The sequence below is a fragment of the Grammomys surdaster genome, unplaced genomic scaffold (assembly GCF_004785775.1).
Source record: "Grammomys surdaster isolate TR1022 unplaced genomic scaffold, NIH_TR_1.0 130, whole genome shotgun sequence".
Taxonomy (NCBI): Eukaryota; Metazoa; Chordata; class Mammalia; order Rodentia; family Muridae; genus Grammomys; species Grammomys surdaster.
Genome location: NW_021604588.1, coordinates 26,267,234 through 26,294,916, shown reverse-complemented (window position 1 = coordinate 26,294,916; position 27,683 = coordinate 26,267,234).

Here is a 27,683-nt window from a genome sequence, read left to right as displayed (position 1 = left end):
TCTTCCAAATTTTTCTATCACTATTTAGAGGCTCAGATCTATTTGCTCACCAATGTTTATTTAGTACTAACAAGGGCCGGGCACTAATTCAGTTTCCAGTAATGCAGCAGGAGAATCAAACTGCCAATGCTTTCATGGACTGACTATATTCTATAGGGTATTAGAGAAGGTACTAGAAGCCATCTGTTTGTCAGTCTACCCACATATTTTTATTTATTAGTATTTTCGTTTTGTTTTTTTTTAATGGTGTTGGGGATTGAAACAAAAGTAATATACATACGAGACAAGTGCTCTGCCCGTGAGCTCCACCTGTCAACCCCCATCCCTGTCTGTCCATCTTTAATCATCAACTGTTATCAGCGATAATGCTCTGGCAGTGCAGTGAAGTTGCACTCCCACCATTTTATCCAGTGTCAGATCAGTTTTTCTTCTATTTGTTTCAGAAGTTGGACTTTTAAGTAAACTTTGTTTTAGAGGAAGATTATTTATTCAGTTAAATTGAAAACATTTCAAAATTCCTCCACATATTCATCCGTCTTAGATAATTCTATGCTTTTCCTCGTGTAAACAATTTTACAAGCTAATTTGAATTTTACTTTAAATTGACAATACTATAAAATATATAGAACATAATAAGGAAAATTAATAATATGACAAATTTTTCTTTAAGTAGAATACATTAAATACAGAGTATATTGACCACAATGCATGCTATTCTCAGTGGTTCTAGTATCTAACTTCTCCCAAGCACTGAGAGCCCAGCCTTGGTTTTTCCTTAGACATTTACAGCAGTCTTTTGGGTTTCTTCTGACTTTTAAAACCATTTTCTTCTCTGTTTCCCTAACCTGTGTTTGTTTCTGTTTCCACAGCTTTTTACTGAAAAAAAATCTTTTTCTTGCCTTCTCTGTCAGAATAAACCTCTTCCTCATGCAGTGTCTGATGACCCTTTCTCCCCTTGCAGATGAGAGATAGTCCCAAATTTTGTATCCCTAAGTTCATTTTCTCGGGGGAAAATAGACACTTCAGCTTCTTATGTTGGTCCACCTCCCTATTGAACTCATGTCTAATGGCCTGTCCTCTGGTGTTTGCACTAGCACTGTCTCAATAACTTGTCTAATCTGGGTAGAGAAGCTCTTTATGGTGGTCCAGAGGGGCCAAGGTCTCTTCTGCACAAAAGCTGCCCCCCTCTTCCCACATTTCTTGTAAGAGTTCCTACCCCTGCCTTCCTAAGCTATGTGTCAGCATTGTCTGCCTGCCAGTCATCTGTTTAGAACCTTGAGGCCCTCATCATCTAACTCTACTCCTTCAAAACTGACCTCCAGTCATTTTCAGGAGCTGCTGATTGCACTGCATAAATTATAATTTGTAATACCCTGGCTCGTGACCTCTGGTATGATTTGGATTTGAAATGTATCTCAGAGGCTTATATTTTTAATGTCTGGTGCTACTACTTTGTAAGGATCTGAAAACTTTGGGAGACGGCACATGCCTAGAGGAATAAGATCACTGGGGCTTTGTCTTGAAGATCATATTTAGTCCACACTCCCGTTGTTCTCTACTTCATGTGTACCATGAGGTGAGAAAGCTTCACCTCACTTGCCCACTGCCAATGGGTTCGTCCCGAGCACACAAAGCCTCTGAAATCTTATTCTAGAAGAACACTTCCCTATAAGTTGTTTAGTTAAGGCATTCTGTTACAACAAGTAGAAAGTAACTAAGAAAACTTATTGTTCAGCTTTTTAAAAAAGTGTTTCCTTAAACCAGGGCTTTAATTCTATTCATTATATTTTAGGAACTCTTCACAGCTTCTAGAAGGCAACAGAATAAATTCCAAAATTCAGAGTGTATCACCTCTTTTGTCTGGCTCCAACCTGCTTCTCTACCTTATGTCATGAGAATTTTGGTTCCTTAAAAAGAGCATTTATGTTATGTAAATATGTATTTGTTTTAATCCGATGTGTGGGATATGGGGCTGCTTCAGATGGTCCACAGCTGCTATGATTTGTCTCATGCTCTAGCAGGGACGTGATTTTTTTTCAGTTGCAGATTGTTTACATTTAGAATTCTGAAGGCTCTTAAGAGAGTATAAACAAGAGAGCTCCAAGAGGGACCCAAGAGCTGCCCCTGCTTCCCCTGCTACTGCCTCTGCTGCTGATCCCTGCTGCTGCTGGTTCCTGTTGTTCCTGGTTCCTGTTGCTGTAGCTTTTCAAGTGATCAGGAGGAAAGAAATGAGAAGAAGAAATTGAATATCCAGTTGATAGAAATTGGAACTCAACACCCTTAATCAGCAGGAAGTAGTCTAACAAGATCAATGCCCCCTTTCCTCTCTAATCTTCTTTCTATCCTATCTAATGTTGGAAGAGATTGGGATAGGGAAGTGTGATAGATACAAGAACCCAATAAAGTAGCTAAAAGTACCCCTACAGCCTTACTTTCCTTTTTCCATTTGCTGAGAGTCTACTCCCATTTCAAGGTACAATTTTAGGTGCTTTTCTAAGGGGAAAGCTGAGTATCCAATAGTTTTTTGCTTACAAGACACAGACACAGAGGGTATTCACATTACATATATGTGGTGGTTTGAATATGCTTGAACCATTGGAAGGGCTATTAAGAGGTCTGGCCTTGTTGGAAGAAGTGTGTCACAGTGTAGATGGGCTCCAGGACTTCTACTACTCGAGTTCTGCCTAGTACAGAAGAAGAAGTGTCTCCTGAGTGTAGTCAGATCAAGATGCAGAACTCTCAGCTCCTTCTCCATCACTTTGTCTACTTGGATGCTGCCATACTCCTTGCCATGATGATAATGGACTGGACCTCGGAAACTGTAAGCCAGCCCAAATTAAATGCTGTTTCTTATAAGAGTTGCCTTAGTCATGGTGTCTTTTCACAGCAATGGAAACCCTAACTAAGACAATATATTTGGCAAAGACTTTGTATACAAAAGAAATTTTATAGTCACCTCCAAGGTCATAGCTCATCACTGAAGGAAATCAGGTCAGGTACATAAGGGGTCAGAAACTGCAGGAAAGGTCACGTCAATTATTAATCATAAAAATGCTCCACAGAGCTGCCTTCAGGACAATCTGATGGAGGCAATTCTTCAGTTCAGATGCACTCATCCCAGGCAACACAATTTTGTGTGAAGTTAACAAAAACTAACTAGCATAGAGCGTATTGATATTAAATTCTAGAATATCCAGAATTAATGTCTTTTTGAGGTAAACAAATGGGTGTTTAACTGGCTCTGAGGAAAGCAGAAATTCTATCTTTCAAAACAGCATGAATAGACTTCTTGGGCTGATGAAATTTTTCTCTATCTTTTCATTTTATAGAATTGAATTTAGTTGAGGATAATATAATTTCTCAAAGCTCACCAAGGTGTGTACCTAAAACGCCTGTATTTTGTTAGGTACAATTTATACTGCAGGAAAGCTGATTTACAAGTAAAACCACCTCGCTACATGTGGTCTCTGCATTAACCCACCCAGCACTTCCGTACTGTCACTCTGACACATGGCTTATTTCCTTATTTTCAATAAATTAAACTCTGTCTAGGGCAGTGTTTCCTAGCTGAGATGAGATAGATAGCACACAGCCTGAACTCTTTAGCCAGACTGTATGACTGGGGCCTCTGCCGCCCACATTTGGGACTTCATTTACCTTCTGCACGTCAGTCTTCATAGCAGCTAGATGAACAGCACTGCTAGTTTCAGTGTGTTGTCAGAGAGAATAGATGTGTCCTATATATAAAATTCTGACTTCAATGCTTAGGCTTCTGTAAATATTATATACATCATATACATGTAAACATGTGTGCCCTGGTATTGTACCCAGGACCTTTGCATGCTAAATCTATGTTCCACCACTGAGCTACTCAAAATCTTTCTTGTGTCTTCCTAGTAACTTCTACTTTCAAAATTTTCATCATATTCTGACTTGAGTTGGAGATAGTTGTCTTTATTTTTGAAATTAAGAAATGCTTTAAACATATATTTAAGCACATACTATACATTGAGGCTTTAAATGATGGTACATATGCTCAGAAGGATGCATAGGGCTACTGAAAACACTGGACTATGAGCCCCTGGGAAACAGAGACATGTTTTGTTCTTGTTGTCTGTCAAAGGCTCTGCTGCAGTATTTCAGTTCATCAAATTTTTATTCACTATTAGAATGTGTTTAAATATGGAGTTAATTCTAGAAACTTCTCCATAAGAGCATTTAGTATTTCATCTCCAAAACAAACTGGTAAGACAAGCATTATTCATTTTAATTTCTGTTTGTTTTTTGGAAGCCAGGTCTCACCATGTAACTCGGAGTGACTTGGAAATAATTGTCCAAACCAAAATGGCCTCAAACTCACAGAGCCCCACCTGCTTCTGCTTCTGCCTCCTACGTGCTGGAATTAAAGATATGCACCGCTAGGTCAAGATTATTCATTCCATTTTGAATGAGGATATTCGGTATAAGAGAGGCCATGTGGCCAGGTTTTCATGCTTTGATACTTTAAGGTGCTTGCCTGCTCTTTGCTAGTAAGCCATGGTGGCTCCAGTCTGTGTCTTCTTGGACTTGCTCTTCATGTTAGAGTTTCCTTTTTACTTCTATCTTATTTTAACCCCCTTTGCTACATCAGACTTTTCATGTAATTCACATTCTTGTGACTAATGGAATGTACCACTGTTCCATCTCTACAGATAGAAACTTTCATTTGATGATAGATGCTGATGACAGATTGTCTGTGTTGTTCAGTTTTCTGTTCCTATGATAAAATACCCAAGAAATCAGCTCATACAGCGAAAGCCTTAGGATGGCTGGCTTATGGTTTCAGACATTTCACGTGATCTCTTAGTCCTGTTTCTCTTGGGAATGCAGTGAGGGGAGAAGGATATGGGAAACATGTAGAAGGGATAAAGTTATTCACCTGGAGGCTAGGAAGTAATGTGGAGAGCATCCCAATATCCTCTTCAAGAGCACACTTCCAATGACTTAACATCTTGACCTCCTTGTCCATGTTCTCCCCTTGAAATAGAGCCACAGACTGACAGACAAGCTTTCTTGGACCTTTCTGTAGAGCTCACCCTGGTAGCACTGTTCCAACTTCTAGAACACACAGGTTCTGTTTGCAAGCTTTGCTTCTCCAAAAGCTGAGTGGAGGCTGTACTTTGCCCAGCATATCTCAAGAAACTGCTTGTCTTTCTGAGCGAGTATCACTTTATTGCTTTTGGCCCATCACAGGCATTCTTTCATTATTACCACATTCCTTTGATTTACTGGAAAGGTCCTACTCCATACTTCTAAGTAAAGTCAACCTGAGGAGTAGGCAGGGGTGGCTAGGATGTGTTGCCTGAGATTCAGGCTGGGTTGTCTTCCAGCAACTGAGAGACAGTTCTGGTCCGTGGGACACTGCAGAGGCAGTCCCTGGGAAGGACTGGATAATGGAATCCTGCTTGGTGTTTTCTGGAGATGCAGTTCCACTTGGAGGATTGACACCCCTGATGAAGCAAAGAGAGAGAGAGAGAGAGAGAGAGAGGGAGAGAGAGAGAGAGAGAAGAGAATGACTGAGTGATAACTATCTTGTCATCTGTAGACAATAGGCTATACCCCACTTTCTCTTCATTTTATTCTTTCAATGATGAGGGATTAGACAAGAAAATTTGTCTTTGGCAGATTGAGTCTCTGTCTTTCATAAATCACGACTCTGAAGTATGCTTTCAGAAAGGAGCTGGAAAAGTGCAGAGAGAAGTTTAACCTAATCCTGATTCTATCCCTGGTGGGGTCCCATGTAGGCGAACGAACCTCAGACCAAGTGCTGCCCCATGCTTGACAACTCTTGCTTTGTGATGTTAGAGGACACAGGCCCACAGAGGCAGCTCATTCTACATTCCTTTTTTTGTCTCAAGATAGGTCCAAATTCCTTCTTTGGAGTCCCTGCGTTTGAAGAAAAATGGATCTTTGGGAAGACTTTCTTAACTGTTAAGAGAAGAGAGGAGAATCCCAAAATATCTCAGAAATATCCTGGACTACTTTCTGTGTAAGTTGCTGATGCTTCCCCATTCTTTCTGCACAGAAGGCTAAGATTTGCTGTTTATTACCAAAGTTCTTGCAAATTCTCATGGCCCTTAGTCTGGATTCTTACCTCTTATGTGTCAGTCTTCATCAGCATGAAAGGTTTGCAAGTGGATGAAGATGACATACTTGCCCTCTATTAACCTCTAGTGCACACCAGATGCTCAATACTGTGGGATGCATGCATTATTTCATTTCCTCTTCTCAAAAATCTTGCATAGTGGGTATTAACCCCATTCTACAGATAAAGAAACTAAAGCTCAAATAAATTAACCAGGTCAGGGTCATACAAACTGGTAAGCAGTGGAGTCAGAAATTTTTTTATTGTATAACCCAATTGTAGCATTTATTACTATCATAATTGAATAAATAATTGGATAATTACTTAACTCTTGATATCTCCAGATGAATACAACAGTCTGAGCATGAAAGGCAGTCTGTCTATTTTTGCATTATGTTCTGAGGAGTATTTGTGAAAAAAAAATTGAATTTATTTGACCAAAAATACTGAGGGGTCTGGAAAGACAATGATGGATAAAATGCTCCAAAGAGACCAAATTCTATAATGCACAGGTGATGGCACCACTTGAACAGCTAACCTGAATTGTTAACATTCTGTAGCCTTTCAGGCCTACTTCCCAGTTACTTTCTCTAGAATGAGGGATAAGACTTTTCTCCTAGTAGTTATCCCAGAAAGTGTCTGGAGCCTGCAACCAGAATACAGTTTTGTCCCTGGTACCAGATTAGTGTGAGTCATCAAAGCTGGCATGTAAAGGAATTGTGCTTAACGTGTGAGTGTGTGTGTGAGTGTGTGTGTGTGTGTCTAGGAATCACTGTTGCAGAAGTCAACTTTGTGCCTTACACAGCGAAGCTTCAGGATAAGATCCTTTCAGGGAAAACACAGAAGTAATTGGCTCTTTCATAATTGGCTGATTTGTGCACAATCACCTTGAAATGCATGAATAATCACTATTGTAGTAAGAGCAGGTACCACTTATTGAATGGTTACTGTGTACCTCAAACATTAGGTGAGTAATTTATCTATCAAACCTTGGCGAGGAAGTCTCACCCTCATTAAACTGAAGAAGTGAAGCACTTTGTGTCTTCAGAGATGGGTACATTCAAGGAAGGTACACTGGCTTGACAGACTTGAGAGACTCCATTTTGTTTTTCCTGAGGGATGTGTGATTGAGGATGTGAGTGTCCTACCTGTGCCTTAGTTCTAACATCACATTATTGTAAAAATTTGTTTCTTCTTTTAAATAAAATTCTTGATAAATACTTGTAGTATTTGAACTTGCTGCTTCTTGTGCTACATTGCTCTTCAAAGTTACTAAGCAAACTTTCAACTTCATTTCCTCCTTAGTCTGGTCCCTTTGTGGCGTCATATCCATCACTGTCTTTCCAGACCTCTTGGTATTCTTGTCCATTTTTCTGCACAAATAATCCTGCTGGCTCTGTTCCTGCTAGACCCTTAGAACACAATGCAGAAAGAGATAGATTACCCCACATATTCAGGTCTTTGTACAAAGTTAGAGGTATTAGGAGTTAATTATGTAGCTATTAAATTAAAACAGTGATAAACAATATGATAGGAAAGTATAATTTAAAAATGGATCCTGTTTTTAAATTCACTTCTTGCTTGTAGAACACTCAGAATGGTACAGTGTTTCTAGATGCTTTAATTTTCTTATCCTCAAGTCCTTCATGAAATAGATTTTAAATAGTGTTCGAATTTATCGAGTACTCTTTTTGCCTTGCCTTTGCCTGTTAAATCTCTTAAAAGCGTGATTGTTGTGTGATTTTCACAACTCACAATGAGTCATGTACATTCACCTGTGTGTTCACACGTAGAGGCCAGAACAAGACATCAGGAGTCTTCCTCTATTTGCTTTCTATGTTAATGCTTTTGAGACAGGGGTTCTTTATGAACTGGCAGCTTGCCGGTTTGACTAGCCTAGCTGGCTAGTGAGCTCTTGGAATCTGCCTCTCTTTGCTTTTACAGGCACTCACAAACAATAACTGGATTTTTATGTGGGGACTGGAGATTTAAATTTGGCTCCTCATGCTTACACAGCAAGCACTCTTTTCCACTGAGCCATTACCCAGCCCTTGCAGCCTTTGCTTGATAGAAGAAGAGATTACAGCCCTTGGTCACTATCTGAGAAGTGGCAGAGGATTCATACATAGACTTTTGACCTGTGACTGAGCTGTGATATCTCTTTTTCCTTTATTATACTTTCTGTAAAGGACTAGAGGGTGGATATTTCATGTTTCTCTCTTGCTTATTATTGTTGGCAAGGATTATATTATTTTTGTTTTGCTTTTCTTAATATTTTAAAATATAATTAATTTTTGGCTTAGTTCATACACCACAAGTTGTGTGTGTGATAAATGGCTTTGTTCTGTTTGGGATTGGCACTTTTTCTCACCGAGATTACACAGTATGGGAGCTGATCCATTAGAACATTGGAGAAACACATTGGATTGGACAATGTTCTAGTAATTCCTACCAGATAAAAACCCAGTACTGCACTTCTACAGCAGGTTGACCTCCCAGCCTAGAGTTATCTGAAAGGAAGGAACCTTAATTGAGAAAATGCCTTCATGAGATCCAGCCCTAGGTCAGTTTCTTTATTACTGATTGGTGGGGAAGAGCCCAGAGCATTGTGGATGGTACAATCCCTGGGCTGATGATCCTGGGTTCTACAATGAAGCACACTGAGCAAGCTACAAATATTGAACAAGCCTGTAAGCAGCACCCCTCCATAGCCTCTACATCTGCTCTTGTTTAAGCTCTTTTTCTGTCTTACATCAGTATGAACTACAATGTGAAAGTATAAGCCAAATAAATCCTTTCCTCCCCAACTTGCTTTTGGTCACAGTATTTCATTGCAATAATAGAAAACCTAAGACAGCCCTGTAGTCTCAGACTTTGAATGCCAGGTCCCCAGAGAGCAGTGCAGACAGGGTTCCTGAAGAAGAGATAGAGTCTTCAATTTCCAAAGGATAAAGGGAATTCTTTGCTTTTATAGATTTCCAAAGGGTTGGAGAATGTCCCATATGATGTGACCTAGCATATAAACCATAAGTCACTAGGTAGATAGGCACTAAATTATAATTCATGGTTGTCTTGGGCCTGGATATCAGAAAGAACTGGGCTTGTAACTGCAAGGAGGGAGAGACTGCAAGACCTCAGCAGCTGATTATTTACTACTTGATGAAGGGTAGTCTACAAGGAAGTGTGGCCTGGTTTGGAGAAGAAAAAAGTGACAACTAGAGAATCTCTAATCTAATAAGACCTGGCCAGTGAAAGTAGGTCATGGAGGTGGGCCTTTGATGTCTATGCTGGTCCCTAGATTCTGCCACTCTCTTGTTTTGATCCATACTAATATGAACAACCTATGTTCACCCCCCTATCCATCAAAAACAGAGGTGGACTCTTTTCCTTTCCCTGCTTGATGGACTGCAATCTTCTGAATCATAAGCCAAAATAATCCTTTCTTCATTTACATCGTTTCTTCTAGGTCCTGTGGTCATAATGACGCAAAAGCAACTAACACAAGATCTTTGATGAGAAAAATGCCTGGTGAAGACACTTGTGTGGCAGGTTTTTTTTCCTCTGGGTAAAACATGATGCCATTTTACAGTAGAAATTAACTTAAGCATGTAGTCATGGGTACTAATGAGAAGAACAATGGAGTGATATCCGAGTCTGTGGTAATGGTGGAGGAGTAGTAGAGGGAAGAAGGAAGTATGGTGGTTTGAATAGATTTGACCTCCATAGACTCATGTGTTTCAATGCTTGGCCCATGGGGAGTGGCTCTATTAGGAGGTGTGGCTTAATTGGAGAGGTGTGGCCTTGTTGGAGGCCATGTGACATGGTGGGGGTAGGCTTTGAGGTCTTCGATGCTTAAGCTGAGCCTAATGTGGAGGGACACAATCCTCTTCTTCTGCCTGAGGATCAAGAGGTGGAACTCTCACTCCTTCAGCACCATGTCTTCCTGGATGCTGCCGTGCGTCCCACCATGATGATAGTGGACTACACCTCTGAAACTGTAAGCCAGTGCCAATTAAATGTCTTTCTTTATAAAATTGCCTTGGTTATGGTTTTCTTTACATCAATGAAACCCCAAGTAAGACAGAAAGTCACAACATCTTCACCTGGGATGTTCAACTATTCCTCCTTCCTGCTCACCACCCTAGCTCCAAAGTGATCTTTGGATATGCTAGGATAGACAGAAAATAGAAAGTAAGCTGGAAGTGGGACTTCCTGAGGCAACTTTCATCATTTTGAGGTGGGGCACTGCAGCAATGCAGCTCTTGAGGGATTACCTATATGCCTGTAAGCAGCTCCTCATCTGTGCTCTGTAAGTAACCCTGTAAATTCATTCTTTTGTCAAGCTCGAATTTGGTGGAACCATACTTTGGTCTGCCATTGATGCCTTATCTGGGGTAAACAAATGTTTGTTGTATTTCCCAGCAGAAAGTTAACAGGGCAATGCACAATGCTTCACATTCTCCCCAGTGTCAAACCACAGCCTTAGTGTCAGGTGTCCTGTTTCAAACAATTGGAGAAACGATGGTTGCCAGGCTTTCTGAGCCTGTCCTCCCCCTAGAGACAGTTCTTGAGTTGCCTGGACACCTGTTTCTGGATCAGTGCAATCGCTTAGTCACCGGTAGGAAAGATGTATTTCCTTGGGCTCGCAGTCTGTATCATTTGAGCAGCTGTGAGGTTGAGCTGCTGCCCCAGAGGCACGCTCCCCGTGGTCTCCCTGCGCCTTATCTCTCTGTGTCATGTTTTCCACCAGCGCATCTAATGGGAGGTCATGGTTCTGTAGCTCTGCAGTTTCCTCTGAGTATTTTACCACAATTGAGACCAGCCCTCTGGGAAGAGGGAAGCGTGGGCTGTCTCCTCAGATTCTTGCTCATTGGAGCATGCATTCAAAATAAATTTTATTCTCCCTTCAAAAGTGTGACCTTTGCAATCCTCTGCCTGATCCACTGAAAGCACCAAGGCTAGTAGAAATACAATGTGGGTGAAGGGTCTACAGTGGGCACCCAGAGTTTATACTGGTCATGCCTGATATCTGAGGTAGAGGTAGAAGCAGAACTGGCACTTCTGAATTTGACATTTAGTCCTTGCATGTTTGCTCATGACTGCTGAACTGAATTCAATGGTATTGCACCAGTATTCATGTGACCTAATTTGAAAATAGAGTTTTTACTTGTGAATTAATTAGGAATCTCAAGATGAAGTCATACTAAATTTTGGGTAGTCTCCAAGTCGAATGACTTGTGCCCTTACAGGAATAAAAGAATACATAGAGAGATAAAGAGAAGAAAACCACAGGAAACTGGAAAGCAAAGACGAGTAATGCTTTTAAAGGCTAAGATATACATGGAGGTCTCAGGAGTCTTAGGAACATTTAGGAGGATTGTGGTCCAGAGACACTTTAATCTCATATTTTTAGTCTTCAAGGCTGTGCAAGATTATGTTTATGTTGTTTTACCGTACTAGTTAGTAGTGGTTCATAGAGCATCCCTGAAGAGCTAAAGAGTCTCCTTTTGTTTCTGTAGATGATAACTCCTACATGGATGAAGATCCATCTCCTCTGTATCCTGAAAGTATCCATGGAGAAATTAGTAAGGTAATGAAGCCTCTAATTTTAGAGATTTTCAGGTTTGAAAGAGCTAGTTTGTGGAAAATCAGAAATCATCTTTTCTGTGAACTAGGGTCTGGGGCCCAGCATGAGGAGAAGTCGATTATTTCCCTTCCTTAAGTTCCTACCAGAACTTTAGACATTTCAGTGGTTAAGCCATGTGAAGAATACAACTTATCATCTTCTACAGTTCTCCTTTCATCACTTGGCTCAGAATCAGCTAGGATGACCCTTCCACACTCATCCATCATATCCACCATGAGTTGGATGTCAGGGCTTTGTCGCCTCCAGACTGTTAGTTCCTCAGGTTGCTCATTCGTGCTCAGTCACAGCTGACTCAGAGTATAACATTTTGTAATGTCCTCATTTGTAATTCATGCCACATATTATCCATTCTGAGAGAATAGTTCAAGCCCAATGTAAATGCTTAGGTAATGTGCTCATTTTGGTATTTTTAAATGGCAAAGAGCAATGTTTTTCTCATGAGGGTTTTCTCTCCAGTCTCCTCACAAATGTCACTGCATTTTGGTTAAAATTATAGAAGATCAACTGCTAATGTGAGTCCAAGTCAGGTTTAGAATTCTATCAACTTGGTTTTCAACCACGCTATAGCACATATTTCTTATAAAGCCATGAATACAACTAATAGTGGACACCATTAGAGTTTCAGATGCACATCCATGAGTTCCAAAGACTGCATAAGTAAGAAGAGTGAATGTTATAGATGGTAGAAAAAAACAGATGGATGGGCCAATGAGACCCGCCAGATATTGTAAGTACTGAAAATTTGTGTTAACTGCTCTTCCTCTCAAGCTATTTTTACTTGATGTCTTTCTTCTTTGGAGGTAGCAGATGAGCATATATTCACTGCAAAAGTTCAATTTGACATCTGTCTATCCATCCATCCATCCATCCATCCATCTATCCATTCATTTATTCATCCATACTTCCATCCATCTTTTTATTCTCTACTCTCCTATAGGTGAACCAGTGTTCTAAGTACTTACATGTGTTAATACTGACACAATAATCTTCCCATTTAACATATGTGTGGAAACACTTTCCCATTTCATCAGAAGATGTATTAGAATTTAGGTAGTCTGACTCCATGGTCTGAGATCCTAATCACTATGGATGCTACATTTAAGTTTTTGACATAAACAAGAAGAACAGCATATCTCCCTACTGAGTAGCCCAGCTAGAACCTAGGTCTATTTTGATGTTGTTTTAGTGAGTGTCAGAATCTTCACAGCTGATCTTGTAGAACATTCTATATTAATCATGAGAGTGCTGACAAAACCTCATATAATTTATGAATGCTCATAGTTTGCTTTCTTTTCCAGTGAAACAGGTACATTGGGTTGCGTACAGGAAGCACTGGGGTTGGATCCACTGACTTAAGCTAAAGTTTTCTTTGATAAAATAGAAAAAGGGCCTGGCAAAGAGCATACACACTGCATAAGATGTAGGCATTATGAACCCATGTGCCTGCTTCATAAAGAATAATAAATGTTGCCTTTGTATTTCTGCTATTTATGTTTGGAGAATCATGCAGTATCTTGGGAAGGAAGGAAGGAAGGAATAAAACTGATTGCTGAGGAGAGATTTTTGTCCAGCTTAAAATGAGGAAGAAAGCATCAGGTATTGACTATAATACGAAGGGAAGCTAAGTGAAGATTCTTGACACTCTTCTGACTTCTTGTGTGTGATGTGTGTGATTTCTTGTGTGTGAGAATCTACTCTTTGGTGGTTACCTAAGAAGGCAGGAGGTTAATCTTTAGCAGTGTTTAATACTGTCAGTATGCCTTGTTTATATATATATATAATTTTCAAATATGCACATACATACATGCATACAAATGTATGCTAATGGACACATGAACATATATTTACACAATATGCATACATAGTGCATACTGACATATATATTTATGCTAATATGTCTAAACACACATGCATTCATACATATACTATTGGGCTTTGTAAAATCATATGAAGGCATGACAGAATTCATGGTCATTTCTTGTCATGCATTTCTTAATCAGCAGATGTTAAAAGGATGACTGGAGAGAGGGTATTTTTTCATGATATTATAAAAGGTATAACATCCTAAAAAAATATCAGCAATTCTTGCTCACTGATGGTGAGAAGGGTGTCTGCTAATCAGCTGCTACTTACAGAATGGCTATTTCTGTCCTTTTCTCATGGTGATAACCCATGCTAGTGTATCTTGTCTTGAGAAATTAGTGACTGAGATCACTGGACAAGAACAGGAATTTTAGTGAGTCTCTGTGCACTGGGGTCAAACCCTGGGCCACATTAACACAGCACTGTGGAGGCAAATGCCTTGATGTACGGTTTACATGGTGTGGAAGCTGTCAAGCCATGTCTAGCTCCAAGAATCTTAAAAAGTTGAGGGGCCAGAGCCTTTGGCATGATAGGCAATGGTTTGAATTCATCTATTGAGGTATTAGAAAGAAGGAAAACTAACGGCTGGATCTAAATGATGAAGAGCTACACCTTGTGAGTCAAGGATTAGCCCAGTGTCCAGAGGTTCTTGGGAACAGTTCATAATTAGCTCATGTAGAACTTCAAAAGAGCTTGCTATTTCAGAAATAAATGGTCTTGATCTGCAGGGAATAAGATATTATACCACATAGCTGAGTAGCTTAAGACCAGCTGGAAAGAACAGATGATTTCCTTTCTCAGTATCCTATGCAGTGGTCACCCATTGTCTGCATTCAATCTTTAGTTCTATCAGTCTCCTTAAGGAGTGAAATGTGGCTATATCCCACTTAGGAACAAAAGCTTTTCAAAACTGGAGATAGGACTCAGGGGTACATGACAGTGTTTCTTTGATGGTAACTTTGAAGGAGGCAAGAAGTCAAATGTTTTAAGTTAGGACCTGGTAGTTTTTGTAGATTCAACAGCACGTAGGTACATGAATGAAACAGTTTCATAGCGTATAGAAGAGAAGAGGAGAGTGCAGAGGAGGAGGGGGAGACTGACTCAGACTAGAGGGGAAAGAAGTTTTTACGTATATCAAAATATGGCATCCCTTAGGAGAAAGAACCTAGAATACAAAAGTCTGCTTTGACTCCATCCTAAAAGTTTCTTAGTCTTTTTATTTTGTCTATTTTTAGTATTTCAAAACATATTTTAGTGCCTATAATGGGGCTTTATTTACTGTACTCCTCCTCTCCTCTTCCAACTTCCCAAATTTATAATATATAATATATATACATATATAATATTAATATATATACATTATATATATATATATGTATTATGTATATATAAAATCTGTGGACTCTGTTTAGCTTTGCTCATATGTACATGTTTTTAGGGCTGAGCACTTAGAATTGGGCGACCTATATGGGAGTTTATCCCTGGGGGAAACTTTCTCCCTCTCTCAACATCCATCGACCACTTTTCGTTTAAGAGCAGGACTTAAGGAATTTTCCTGCCTGTGTTTACATATCAGTAGCTATCAATAAGATGGTCTTGTTGGGTAATCATATTGTTGGGAGTTTAAGGGTGTATTGTTCCCTAACTGTCTTGGGGATGCTATCTAACAACAGGTATCTCAGACCTGTGGCTCTTGTAATCCTTTCATCTTCTTTCTATAATTCTTGCAGAGCCTTACGTGTGTTGGATTGTAGCTGGGTCAGTGGGGCTGGACATCCCTTAGTCACATATTCTCTGAATTTTGACCTGTAGAAGATCTCTGTAATAGTCGCTATCTGTTTTAGCTGCCAATCACTATGGATGTATGTTGTGCTAGCTCTGAGTTAGGTGGTTTAAATATAACATGACACCTGGTATACAACATGGAGTGTCATCCATATTGAAGATGGACCAAACATGGCTCAAACTCACAAATGCCCCCCCCAAGTTACAGATACAAAGGAAGCTGAACAAATGACAAAACATGTTTCAATTGGTTTCGAAGAATGTGTTTATAGCTCCTGAACACATTTTATTACTTCTGTCCTTCCCTAATCCCAACTTTATTTCTATATTAGAAGCAAGAATTAGCCTTAGAAGTCCTGTTCAAACCTTTCTCCAAAATTGTATAATGAAATTGCAAATTTAACTTCCAACCTAGCACAGATATGCAAAAGAGTAAAAGATGAGATTTTATTTTTGTCTATAATTAATTTGATCTGTCTCCCTGAACTTCTACTTAGCGAGTGGAATAAATGAACTTAATATCTGGTCAGATATATCTGTGGTCCAATTTTAACAGTTGCAAATAACCCCTTCAGGTAATGTTCAGTCTCTCTCTAAAAGAAGGTGAGTCTCATTTTGGCATATAGGAATATAAGAGAGAGGGATATGCTTGACACTATGAAGGTATTAAGTCAAGACACAATGCTATCTTCTATAGCAAACATCCCCCAACTCCATGCCCAGAACTTAACCTAAGATAAGTGACTCTTGACCTCACTGTGCAATGTGGGAACGATGGCTTTTTTGTAAGCATCTGCTTAACGATCAAAGCTGGTTTCTGACCTTTTCCCTTTCCAAACACTCCACTTCAGTAGACAGGCTGGGTACTTTGCTGGGAAAAAAAAAGAATGTACCAGAATTCTGCATAGGCTTGATGTTTAGGTATATATGATTTCTGGTTCTTTGTATCTACCCTGAAGTGGTGTATATCAATATTGCAATACTGCTCATATTCTACTTACAAGAATCTGGTATTTGGCCCTGGCTTAGTTGAGGTGGATAGTTTTTTATGTCAACCTGATACAAGCTTGAGTCATTTTTGAAAGAAGAAACCTCAACTGAGAAAATTTCCCCACTAGATTGGCCTGTGGACAATCCTATGTTGTATTTTTTGACTGATGATTGCTGTGGGAGGGCCCAGCTCATACTAGGATGTGCCACCCATGGATGGTGCTCCAGGATATACTTTTTAATAAAAGCAGGCTAATTAAGCCATGGGGACTGACACTCTTCCATTGATTCTACTTGCATTGCCACATTTAGGTTCCTGCCCTCCTTGAGTTCCTGCCCTGTCTTCCTGCAATGATGGCATATGATGTAAAAATATAAGCTAAAATAAATCCTTTCCTCCATGCAAGTTGATTTTGGTCATGATGTTTCATCAATAGAAATCCTAACTAACACATCAGTGAATATAATTTTTCCATGTGCTTAAGAAAAAGAATAGCATTGCTGGGATCTAGCCAGGATCTGCTAGAGGAATTTTATTCCAGCCCCTTTGCAGGTTGATGGTCAACCTTCTTGTCTACTTGATGTCATGTGCTTCTGAAGCTTCTGAAGCTTCTGTAGAAGGCTAATCTTGGCTTCACTACCATCTTACTTTTGAGCCTCTCACTGTCTCTGGGTCACTGTGCTGGCCACAAAGTTTATCCCCAAACCGTATTGTAGGTTCATCTGGCTTCTTTGCAAGTCCTAGTGATTCTCAGCCCCTATGCCTATCTAGGAACACCCATGAATCAGTCATCCTAAGTGTTGGGCTTTCATTTATTGCATCACAGACATTCTCCATGGTTAAGCCCAGACTGGTAGGAGGCTGTTTGTTAGCAAGATCCGTCTCGAATTCCACCAAAATAAAAGGATAAACACTCTATCCTGTTAGTGTTCTTCTCAGCCTTCTCTTTTCTTTCTAACTCTCAGGCTGGAGAGGGGAAGCGGGGTGACTCTGTTGATTTTGGTGTCTCACCACATTCCTTCCCACCATACACAAGATCTCATGAGGGCTGAACCTTGTCCTCCTCATTGTGCCTCACAGCACCAGCCATTTTCACTATAGAAACTGCATGTGGCCAAGGTGACGAGTTGATCTAGACCAGATACTGAGGTGCTAAAAAGGAAAATAGATTTGTAGAATCCTCTTATGCAGCAGAAAGTTGACATGGCGGCTATTAAATTTATATTATATAAATAATATATTTGTAACATATTATATAATTTTATATACCCATATATTCGACACTAATATATAATTTATAATATATTACTTTCAATGGAATATTACTTTGTTTTTGTTTTTGCATTCAATTTATAACACTCTCTAATCTCTCCTACATAGGAAGATGCTTAGGCTAAAACAATAAAACTAAGGTATGGAAAATGCACATTCAGACAGAAGAGAAGCCACAGTCATTACAAAGCATTTCAGTTTAAGAAGACACTTGTAGGAATATGTTTCAAAAGCATACATCTAACAAATTTGTATTGATTATGGTGTAGACACTGTTCCAGACAGTGGGAATACTGCATTGAACAAAACAGAATAAATGAGAAGTAAATACATGCATGCATATGACACACACGTGTGTATAAAATGCTAAACAGTGGTGAGTTGTAGGGAAAGATTTGAAGCTAAGTGAGGCCTAAGATATCAGGCAAAGTATCAGGTTGTACAAGCCAGGAGTCTTTACCATGAGGGATTTTGAAAGCAGGAAAGAGTATGGTTGCACAGATTTTGGAAGAACTATTCTAGGAAGAGGGTTACAGAGGACATGGGTACAGAGGAGAAGACTCTCTGGATTCTTGGAGGAGGAAGAGGATAGTGAGAAGACAGAGTGACTCTTGGAGCAGATGCAGTTAAAGTTCCATATGCTCTGGAAAGCCACAGGAGCCTATAGTAGATGAATTGTCTGGCCTCATGTATCATGACAAAACTTCTTTGGGCCAGAGTCATTGGTGTAAAGCCCAAGTGAGCCATTCCCCTCTCATTCCCTCTGCTTGCACAGCGTAAGTGGCAGGGAATGTTATTTTATGTGGAGAAACAGATTTCTTAGTGGAATCTTCCTTTTAGATCCTAAACTACTGTCTGCAAGTCTTCCCTGCCCTCTTTTGTCTTTGCAAACACGACTTTATTGGAACAGAGCTGCACCTGTCTACCTACAATTACTGTGGCTGCCCATGTGTTAAAGTAGCAGAGCCTGTGAGATGATGCAGACACATGCCTGAAGTACATTCTAACTGAGCCTCTTTAAATGATGTGCTTGCTCACACTGGCAAAACAAAAAATAATACAAACATGTACAATATATGGGAGTAGAATAGGTTCAAAACTAAAAGGTGTAAGATATGATACTAATTATTTATACTAAAATCAGCCATAAGATAAAAGAAACAGGGATTTAGTTGAGATAGAACTTAGATATCTAGAGATTTGGGAGGGTCAGCAATGCACTTTGTAAGGCTGTAGAGCAATGATACTGGTCTAAGAGCCAACCAATGGTTATTTGTTTTCCCCATGTTGGAACTGAATGGGTTAGGAACCAGACTAAAATGTTTCATCATGGGTTAACTTGGCTGTGTTGACAGTTGGCCTGATTCCTCTAACTGCCTTGTCTTCATCTTAAGTATATGCTTAAGTATGTGCTGATTTAGCTTAAAAGATCATTAACCCCTTTACAACCTCAGCTCCTGTATATTGATGTCAGATAATTGCCAATAATAGCTTTGGTGCTTCTAGAAATGTGTATAATTTTGAAAAAATAATGAGGTCTTTCTTCCTCTCTTAGAACTTATCCCATACTTCATTCTGCTTACCACCAGCGTAGCCGGAGAAGCAGTGTCAGAGGACACTGCTTGGTGATGCAGAACTGTCAGGTCCTAGGAGGGCATTGCTCAGCTCCCTTCTTACCTGAAATGTCTAGGAACAGCTGCCTGGCTGCCTAAGTATCTGGCTTCATTGGTTTAATTGGTTACACTCAACACATGTATAGTCACTAAGATGTTTTCCAAATTACTTCTAATTAATGCTCTAGTCATTACAAATAGGCAGTCTCAGGCTGACTTCAATCCCTCGTTCAATGATCTGAGCAGGCTGCACATTCAAAGTAGGGTCATAGGCACCCCCAGTCACCCAAGGGGTAGAATTTCAGTGCAGAATCATGTCTGTATCTGATGCTAAAGTCATATTGATATGTGGCTTGGTCTAAATGGCAGTTTTTCATAGTTGGATAAATTAACAAAATATACCTTATACACATTAGCACTATTCTAAGAATATACAGCTCACTACAGCAACTCCAATGCTCATGTGTGAAGTGCTCTGGAGGGCTACCACCAAATAACTGGTCACCCAAGTATAGGAATATCTTGCCAACACTGAGCCTGTTCACACACTGACTCTTAAACTGTCTTAGTCTTATGAGAGTTGAGAACACAGAGACAGTTTTGCTTTGAATTAATTGATTTTAGTAAGAAGCTAGCTTTGACTCTATGTAAGAGCTTCCATCTAGAGCTAGATTGAAGTTGACTAAAGACAAGAGTGGTTGCCTTCTTTAAAAGGATTTGCATGGGACTCAGGAGGAGTCTCTTCCCAATGTCCTACTCCTCAGGTCTTACTTTATCTATATTACTATACATTGGTTGAAGTCGATGTTGAGGGGTAGTCACCAAGCTCTGTGAGTACTTGCATTTTTAGAACTCATGATGAATAAACTAACTGTACAAAAGTAATACAGTTCTCAGAATCAAATATTCCAGTGGAGAAGACATATGGCTTAGGACATGTCTGATACTCATGCTATTGATGAAGGTGAGGCCGTGTTGCAGGGTACCCCCAATACTCAGCCCTAACAATAGCAGTAGACTCCTTTTGTGGACACAAATAATACTTAGCGATGTTTGTGGAGATGAGATCCTTTGCTTTACCACTAGCTAAATAACAAATAGTTGACACTATATGGTCACCAAGAAACACTGAAGCTTGTCTGTGCAAACATTGAATAAGCAAGTATGGAGATACGAGGAGAGAACTTCACGGCACAATTTAGCAAAAGAAGAGAAGCAAGAGGAATCACCCAACCATAGCTGGTGGTTCATTTAGCCATAGGGGTTGTATAGCAATAGAAAGAGAAAGGAGCTTTAAGGAAAGAACCTACTGTGTGCCAGAAGCTTGATACTATGAAAGACATCAAGAGAAGTGGAACAATAAAAAGATGAAAACAATGTGATTCCTATTTTTAAGGGATGCTTGGGTCACAGGAGCTCCTACATGGCCATATCATAGGAGCTGCAGTTTGCTGAGACAGTTGGTGTCATTGGGTGTTCAGGTTTCATTTCTGTTGCTATGGTAAAAGTCCTAACAAAGAGTAACTTTGGAGGAAAAATGGTTTATTTGGTGTCCAAGTTCAGGTCATAGTTCGCTATGGAGAGGAATCAAATCAGGAGCTCAAGTCAGGGCCTTCAGATCAACTTGGCCTGGTTGCAATTCCATAATGCATCACCTTCAACCAAGTTACTTGCTTCACAGCTACAGAAATGTGGCAGCACCATGGAGAGTGCTGTTTGCAAGGGTGTAGACAGGTTTATCTTCATCTAATATTTTACATAGTTCAAGACTGCCTACCCAGGGAATGGTGCCTCCCACAGTAGGCTGGGTCCTTTACAGAGTATCTACAGCGAAATCTGATTTAAGCAATTCTCTAACTGAAGCTCTTCTCTCAGTGACTCTAGACTATGTCAAGTTGACTGTTAAAACTATCTAGAATACTTGGTACAATGTTCTAGAAGAAAGGCTGAGTGCAAGAAAGATGAAAGTGAAGAAAAGATGGGTGACCTGTGCCTCCAGGCTCTGGGATTCCTAGTATGGAGTCTGATGCTAACACTGTGGAGGGGCCAAAGGAAGGAGCATTCAGCAGTCTTGGTTAATTTATATGCTAATTGGACTCGTCCCCAGGTAGATGGTCAGAGGTTGTTGAAACTTTCACACTTGAGCTGGTGGAATGAGTAGAAGTAGGTAGTCTTTGTCCAGTCATTGAAGGCCTAACTATGACTGAAGGCTATGGAAAATTAAATATTTCACCTCAGCCTGACTGCTTGATCTGGGACAGTGATCTCTGGTCTTGAAATTTTGATATAAAACTCAAATTTTCTTTGGTATTCAGGCTGCTGGGTTTTGTTCTAGGACTTAATAGTTCTCATGGTTCTCCAGTATTTAAATTTGGACTGGAACTCCACATGGGTACTCCTGGGTCTCTAGGTTGCTGACTACAGATACTAAGACTTTTTGCTTTCATATCAACATGAGACAACTTCTTATCATAACTCTCTGTACATTATGCCACTTATTTCTCTCTCTCTCTCTCTCTCTCTCTCTCTCTCTCTCTCTCTCTCTCTCTCTCTCTCAGCCTGAAGCCCAGTTGACAAGCCTCTATCAGCCTCTACTTTCCAACCTCATCAATTCACATATCCTAGGTTCTGAGCAGTTTCTAGCATTATCATTCCATTCTTGATGTGTCTTGACAGTCAAGAAGCTTCTGCTGTGGGGAAAGAGGTAGATGGGATGTGCAACTTCCCAGTTTTAGCTCTCAGTGTCCAGAACCTCATCACTTCAGTCTCCTTCTGAGGGAAGATCATAATCCAGCTTTAGTTCCTGGGCATAGTCAGTCATCTTAAAAACAATGCTTAGAGGGAATCGCGGTCTGATATATCTCACCATAGACAATGCCATGATGGAAGTAAGCCCCTCTTCTCTGTTTTTTTTTCTTTTTCTTTTTCTCTGTGTTAGCAAAAGATTTACCATTAACTAGTTTTCTTTCCAACTTTGTTCTTCCATACAATACTCAATGAATCTAAAGGGAAAGAAGTCCCTTCAGCTATAGAACGTCAGTGGTCAGCTATCTCCTCTGGAGTTCCGATAGAGAGTTTCAGTCTTATCCCTAGACCACAAAAAGAAGCATTAAATCATGGGGAATGATATTTTCATATTGTTCAATGAAATGGCTGTGGTCTCTATTTTCTGTATCACAGAGGTAAAGTCCCTGTGTATTTATATATTCTTTCATCTTACCCTATGTGCTATTCTTTATTGGCTTTACTCTCAGTATCTTCTCTGAGTCAGTGAAGTGAGAAGTTATGTGGGTGATCCTTCATGTGTAGTAAGGAGAACTTCAGGATGAGAAGAATTAAGAGATTTGATGTCAGTCACACACTGTGAAGTCTCACTTAAAAACTGGTGCTTCTTCTTTCTCTCCATTGCTTCCCTCTCTTCATCGTCCCTTTCAATCTTCTTCATCAGACATTTGTATGGAACCCGGTGGACTTTTCCAAATCCTACCTCTGAAACAGCCTTGCAGGAAATGCAGTGTTTAGAAGTAACAGGAAAGGATCAGATAAGGCAGGGGTGTCCTAGGTGGCTAAAGCAAAATTATTAGAGTAACATTTTTAGATTAAAAATTTTATAGTAAATTATTAGAAGTAACATTTGAGTTAGAAACAAGGAAAGTTTGATTTGGTTAGAATTTCTTTTTCTGTGAGAAGACACCATGGTCATAGGCTACTTGGGGAGGGAAGAGGTATTTGTCTTATACTTCTACATTGCAATCCATAACTGAATGAAATCAGGGCAGGAACTCAAATCAAGTCAGGAGCTGAAAACAGAAGTCATGATCAAATGTTGCACACTGGCTTGCTCTCCATGACTTTCTCAGTCAACTTTCTTACATCATCTAAGCCCATCAACTCAGGGATGGTACCACCCAAAATTGGTCTGAGCTCTTCCACATCCATCACTAATTAAGAAAATGTTCCATAGGCTTGCTCATATGTCGGTCTTATGGAAGGATTTTCTCCGTTGTTATTCCCTCTTCCTAGATATGTCTAGGTTTGTTTCAAGTAGATATAACTATCCAAAACAGATCTTTGTAGGTGAATGAAGAAAATTTATTCCAGGCAGAATGGATAGCTGTGCACACACAGAACCTTGCACTGGGGCCCCAATGCCAGGGAATCATAGGTCAGTTTACAAGTCCAGGGATCTTTTTTGATGCTGATGCAAATTTACAACAGGAACTGTAATCTTTCCAGTCATAGCTCAGCCTCAAGCATAGAGTCCAGGCAGGTGGTAAACACTGCTGACATAGATTAATCCTTCTTGCCTGTTGCCAGCCTTTGATAGCTGTTCCTCTTTCTTCAACAATGAAGAGCACCATGTCCATCTAATGACTGTCATATTATCTCCCATTAACTTCATTATTGGACACAGTTTCCAGTAATAACTCATTCATTGGTAATGACTTGGTGTCCAATTCCTAGATAATTACTGTCACCAATGTGATCAGACGGATGTTTCAGTGGCTGTCATTGTCTGGAATAAAGCACATCAATAGAGGGCTCCAATATTGTGGGGATTTCCTGGAGGTCGTAGAGGAAAACTACCTTGAGAGTGACATGATGGAGATGCTGAAAGCACCAACAGCTTTTATCCTCCAGTTGGGTGTCCGTTTAGCTATACTAGTGAACACACACACACACACACACACACACACACACACACACACACATCCGTGCAGGACCATGGTTCAGTGTGGAGTCCTTAGGCCCTTCTCTCACTAACTGACACGGAGATCTGGCTCTGATCTGAGATTTCTGGTAGATTGTTTCATAATCTTTGGTAGAAAGAGAATTGACTCCCACATTGCTTAAGCTCCACTCCAATTATCCACATGTTTATTGTATGCAGAGATGTGCTACTTATTTAGAGAGCCGAGGAACAGCCTTCTGAAGTTGCCTATGGCTGGGAAATGCTAGAAAGAGGAATGAAATCTGCATAGAATTAAAGGCTGTGCGGTTGTAAAATAGTGCAGTGCAGAGGTTGAACCTGTAGGGGAAAGCTGACACAGGTCAGTGTGGGAAGCCCTCACCAAGAAAGCCCAGCACTTTGGGAAAGACAACTTCCAGTAGAAGCAAGGTGTCAATCTTACTGCCCAGACTGTCAGGCTTGTCCAGAAATGGATTAGTCTTCATTATTCCACACAAAATTGCACCACACCTAGACCAGCATGTCAAGCTAAGTTTCTAGACATATGATTAACAAATCTTCTTTTCTTAACATGGTTAATCTCATATTCATGAGTTAGATTAGTCAGTCTTTAGTTCATGATGATAAATGAACCTGATCCTTGCAAGAAGCATGTCTTGCTTACTTAAAACTATAATTTGAAATACATACCACTCACTGTTGCTGTCCTGTACCCACTTCCCATCAAGGAAACACTGCAGAAAGAGAAGAGTAAAATACCCATGTGTCTCCTTATAAGTATATCTGACATTTCCCTAGACACATACCCAGTAGTTTAATTGCTGGGTGGTAGGGTGAAGCATATCTGTGTCCTGCTACATATTACATTGGCTACACCAGACTGATATCCCTTTAGTTGTCCACAGATATGTCTTCTCCCCACATCCTTATAGGTTCATGGGACTGAATCTTTACTCTGCTTAAAGCTCCTTTCCCCAGTTGCCTTATTTGTAAATGGCAAAGCCTAACTTCTTTTCACTATGTCTTAGGAGGATTAAATGAGATAAAATATATTTTTCTAACCTGCACTTAGTACGTGCTTCTAATACTAAAATTTTATTTTCTAATGTTCATGATATCATAGATTAAAGGTAGCATTTAGTTTAATTTGAATTTCTCAGTTATTATGGGGATACTGTCTATTTGTTTTTCTTCTTGTGACTTATCTACTTTATTTAGTGAATAATATATTCATGGTCATTGTTCAGCACAAATAGCAGTATTCATTTGTTTCTTGTCTGGTGCATCTCAGTTTATTTCAATCTGTGCCAAAGGTTAAAGTGTAGAGATTGGAGCTCTAACCTTTTAATTCTGTCCTAACCACTAGAAAACCATGTTAAAGGCATACATCAGAAACAAGTAAACAAACAAATGAAAAACAGGGCAAGGCCACTATAAATGGGCTAGCCCACCTACAACTGATGAATGGGACTTTCTAATGCGTAGAAAAAGCATGATTCATGGCTGAAAAAGCAGAGCAATTTAATTTAGTAAAGCATTTTTATGGAGCTTGAGATCAGTGAATTCAAACACCATTAAAATAATTAAATCATCTCAATTTTTAACCCAATTGGACTATTATATTTTAGTTTTTAATTCTGTTCATTAGAAAGGCAGTTGAAATATTGCTTTTGAAAATTACAAATAGGTTATAATCTGTGGTTTGTGACCTGTCCAGTGGTGAATATTCCTATTTTTATCATTCTTTCCAGTTCATTATAGTTTTTACAGTTCATGTTTACTGTTGTGGGCATATTTAAATTAAAAAGTAACTATCTGGTACAAGGGACAATTTCCCTAGAGACCAGAGGATGGATGACAGCAGCACTGATGATGGGATGGTGTGGGCTGGGCTGTGAGTTGGGGGCTGTGGTTTGAAAGGTCCTAGGAGAAAAAAGTGGAATCTCACTAGATCAACTAGCACTCAGAGCAGGCATGCTGTCTGGGACAGAACGGACACTGAGGCCCTGTCCTCATCATATGGACAGGATGACACTGCTACATGCTTCAGAGATCTTCACAGAGCAGCTTCTGACTGCAAGTTAACAGAATTGTCGGAAATCTTCCTGTTTTCTAGCTTCATAAAAAGTACGTACCTGTTTGTTGAAGGAAAATCTGTCTGTTTTCCACCTATGCTTTAATAGCCAGAAAAAGACACTTATCTACTAATTAGGACACATGTATGCAAACAGATATTGGTAATATATGCTGTGGAGAGTGTATTTGTTCTTCTTCCCAATACCATAGTAAAACGAAATGGGTCTGGTAGGTACTGCCTCAGGCTTCCCTCAAAAGACCTATACCTTCTTTCAAGCAGCTTGGTGGCTGGTGAGACGTCTCAGTTGTTAATCCATGTTTAATACCCATGGCAGTTGACTGTCTTGTTCAGTGTTCTATTGCTGTTAGGAAATACCATGACCAAGGCAACTATAGAAAAGAAAGCATTTAATTGAGGGCTTACTTACAACTTCTGAGGTTTTAGAACATTATCACCACTGTGGGAAGTATGGTGGCACAGAGGCAGAAATGGTGCTGAAGTAGGGGCTGAAATCTACAAGTCCATCCCTCAGTGACACACTTCCTCCAACAAGGCCATACCTCTTAATCCTTTCAAATAGTGCCACTCTCTGGTGACCAAGCATTCAAATTTATGCACCTATGAGGAACATTCTTACTTGTACCACCACATAGACCTTATAATCTATGTGGCTTTTTCAATTCACCAGTGCAACAACTTGAGTAAGGAATCCTGTCCTGGTAGGAAACACCTGAGAAGTTCTCCCTCAGTCAGGTGCTTGACTTCTGTCTTAAATGAGCTCCAGGAACAAAAATTCACTCCCATTTTACCAGAAGCCTTCTTCCAACCAGTTCTTCTAATTTATGGTAATGCAAAATATCTGCCTTTAATTTCCACAACAAATCCTGGAGAGGAGTGACTGTTGCATCCCTGAATGCTTTAGTTGAAAGGTCTGCAGGGAGCAGACACAAAGCAACAGCAGGTGTGTCCATAAATTATAACCAAGAGTGACAGGCACAGCCAGCACTCATTGGGTAACACACACATTAGAACACTGCATTAGACTCCTTTTATGCATCATCTCATTTCACCTTCCCAATGACCCATGGAGTATGTCTCCTAGTAATCGTTTCCACTCCACAATGAAGAAATTGAAATGGGGAGAGCAGCATCAACTTGCCAATTGAAGAGGTTGCAATTGAGCTGAATTGTGCAGGGTTCCTGAGCCCAAGCTACCGACCACCACAATGGGAGCTGCCGACATAGCTGAGAGAGCATAGGTATCAGGTGTGTGAGCGATGCCAAGAGGTAATTAATGATTGTCTGCCACGCAAATACAGAGGGTACTCGGTGCTTATAGAAAACTTCTGGGCTGAAGTTTTTAGAGAAGCTGTTATGGAGTAAGTGGTTCTCAAAATTATGGAAGAGGGTTGAGCCTTGTCTTTTAGGTCATATAATGTCTCTGTATAATAGGTAAAGCTGAATAATGCCCAGGACTTATCTGAAAACAGAGAAGAGTCTTGTGGAGGTGGTTTTTTTTTTTTTTGAACTATGGCTAGAGTAGTGTTAGGGGTCCTTTGTTGTCTCTTTCATTCTTTAAAGAAGCTAATGTTTTCTCATTATTTCAGGAGACAGGGAAGGT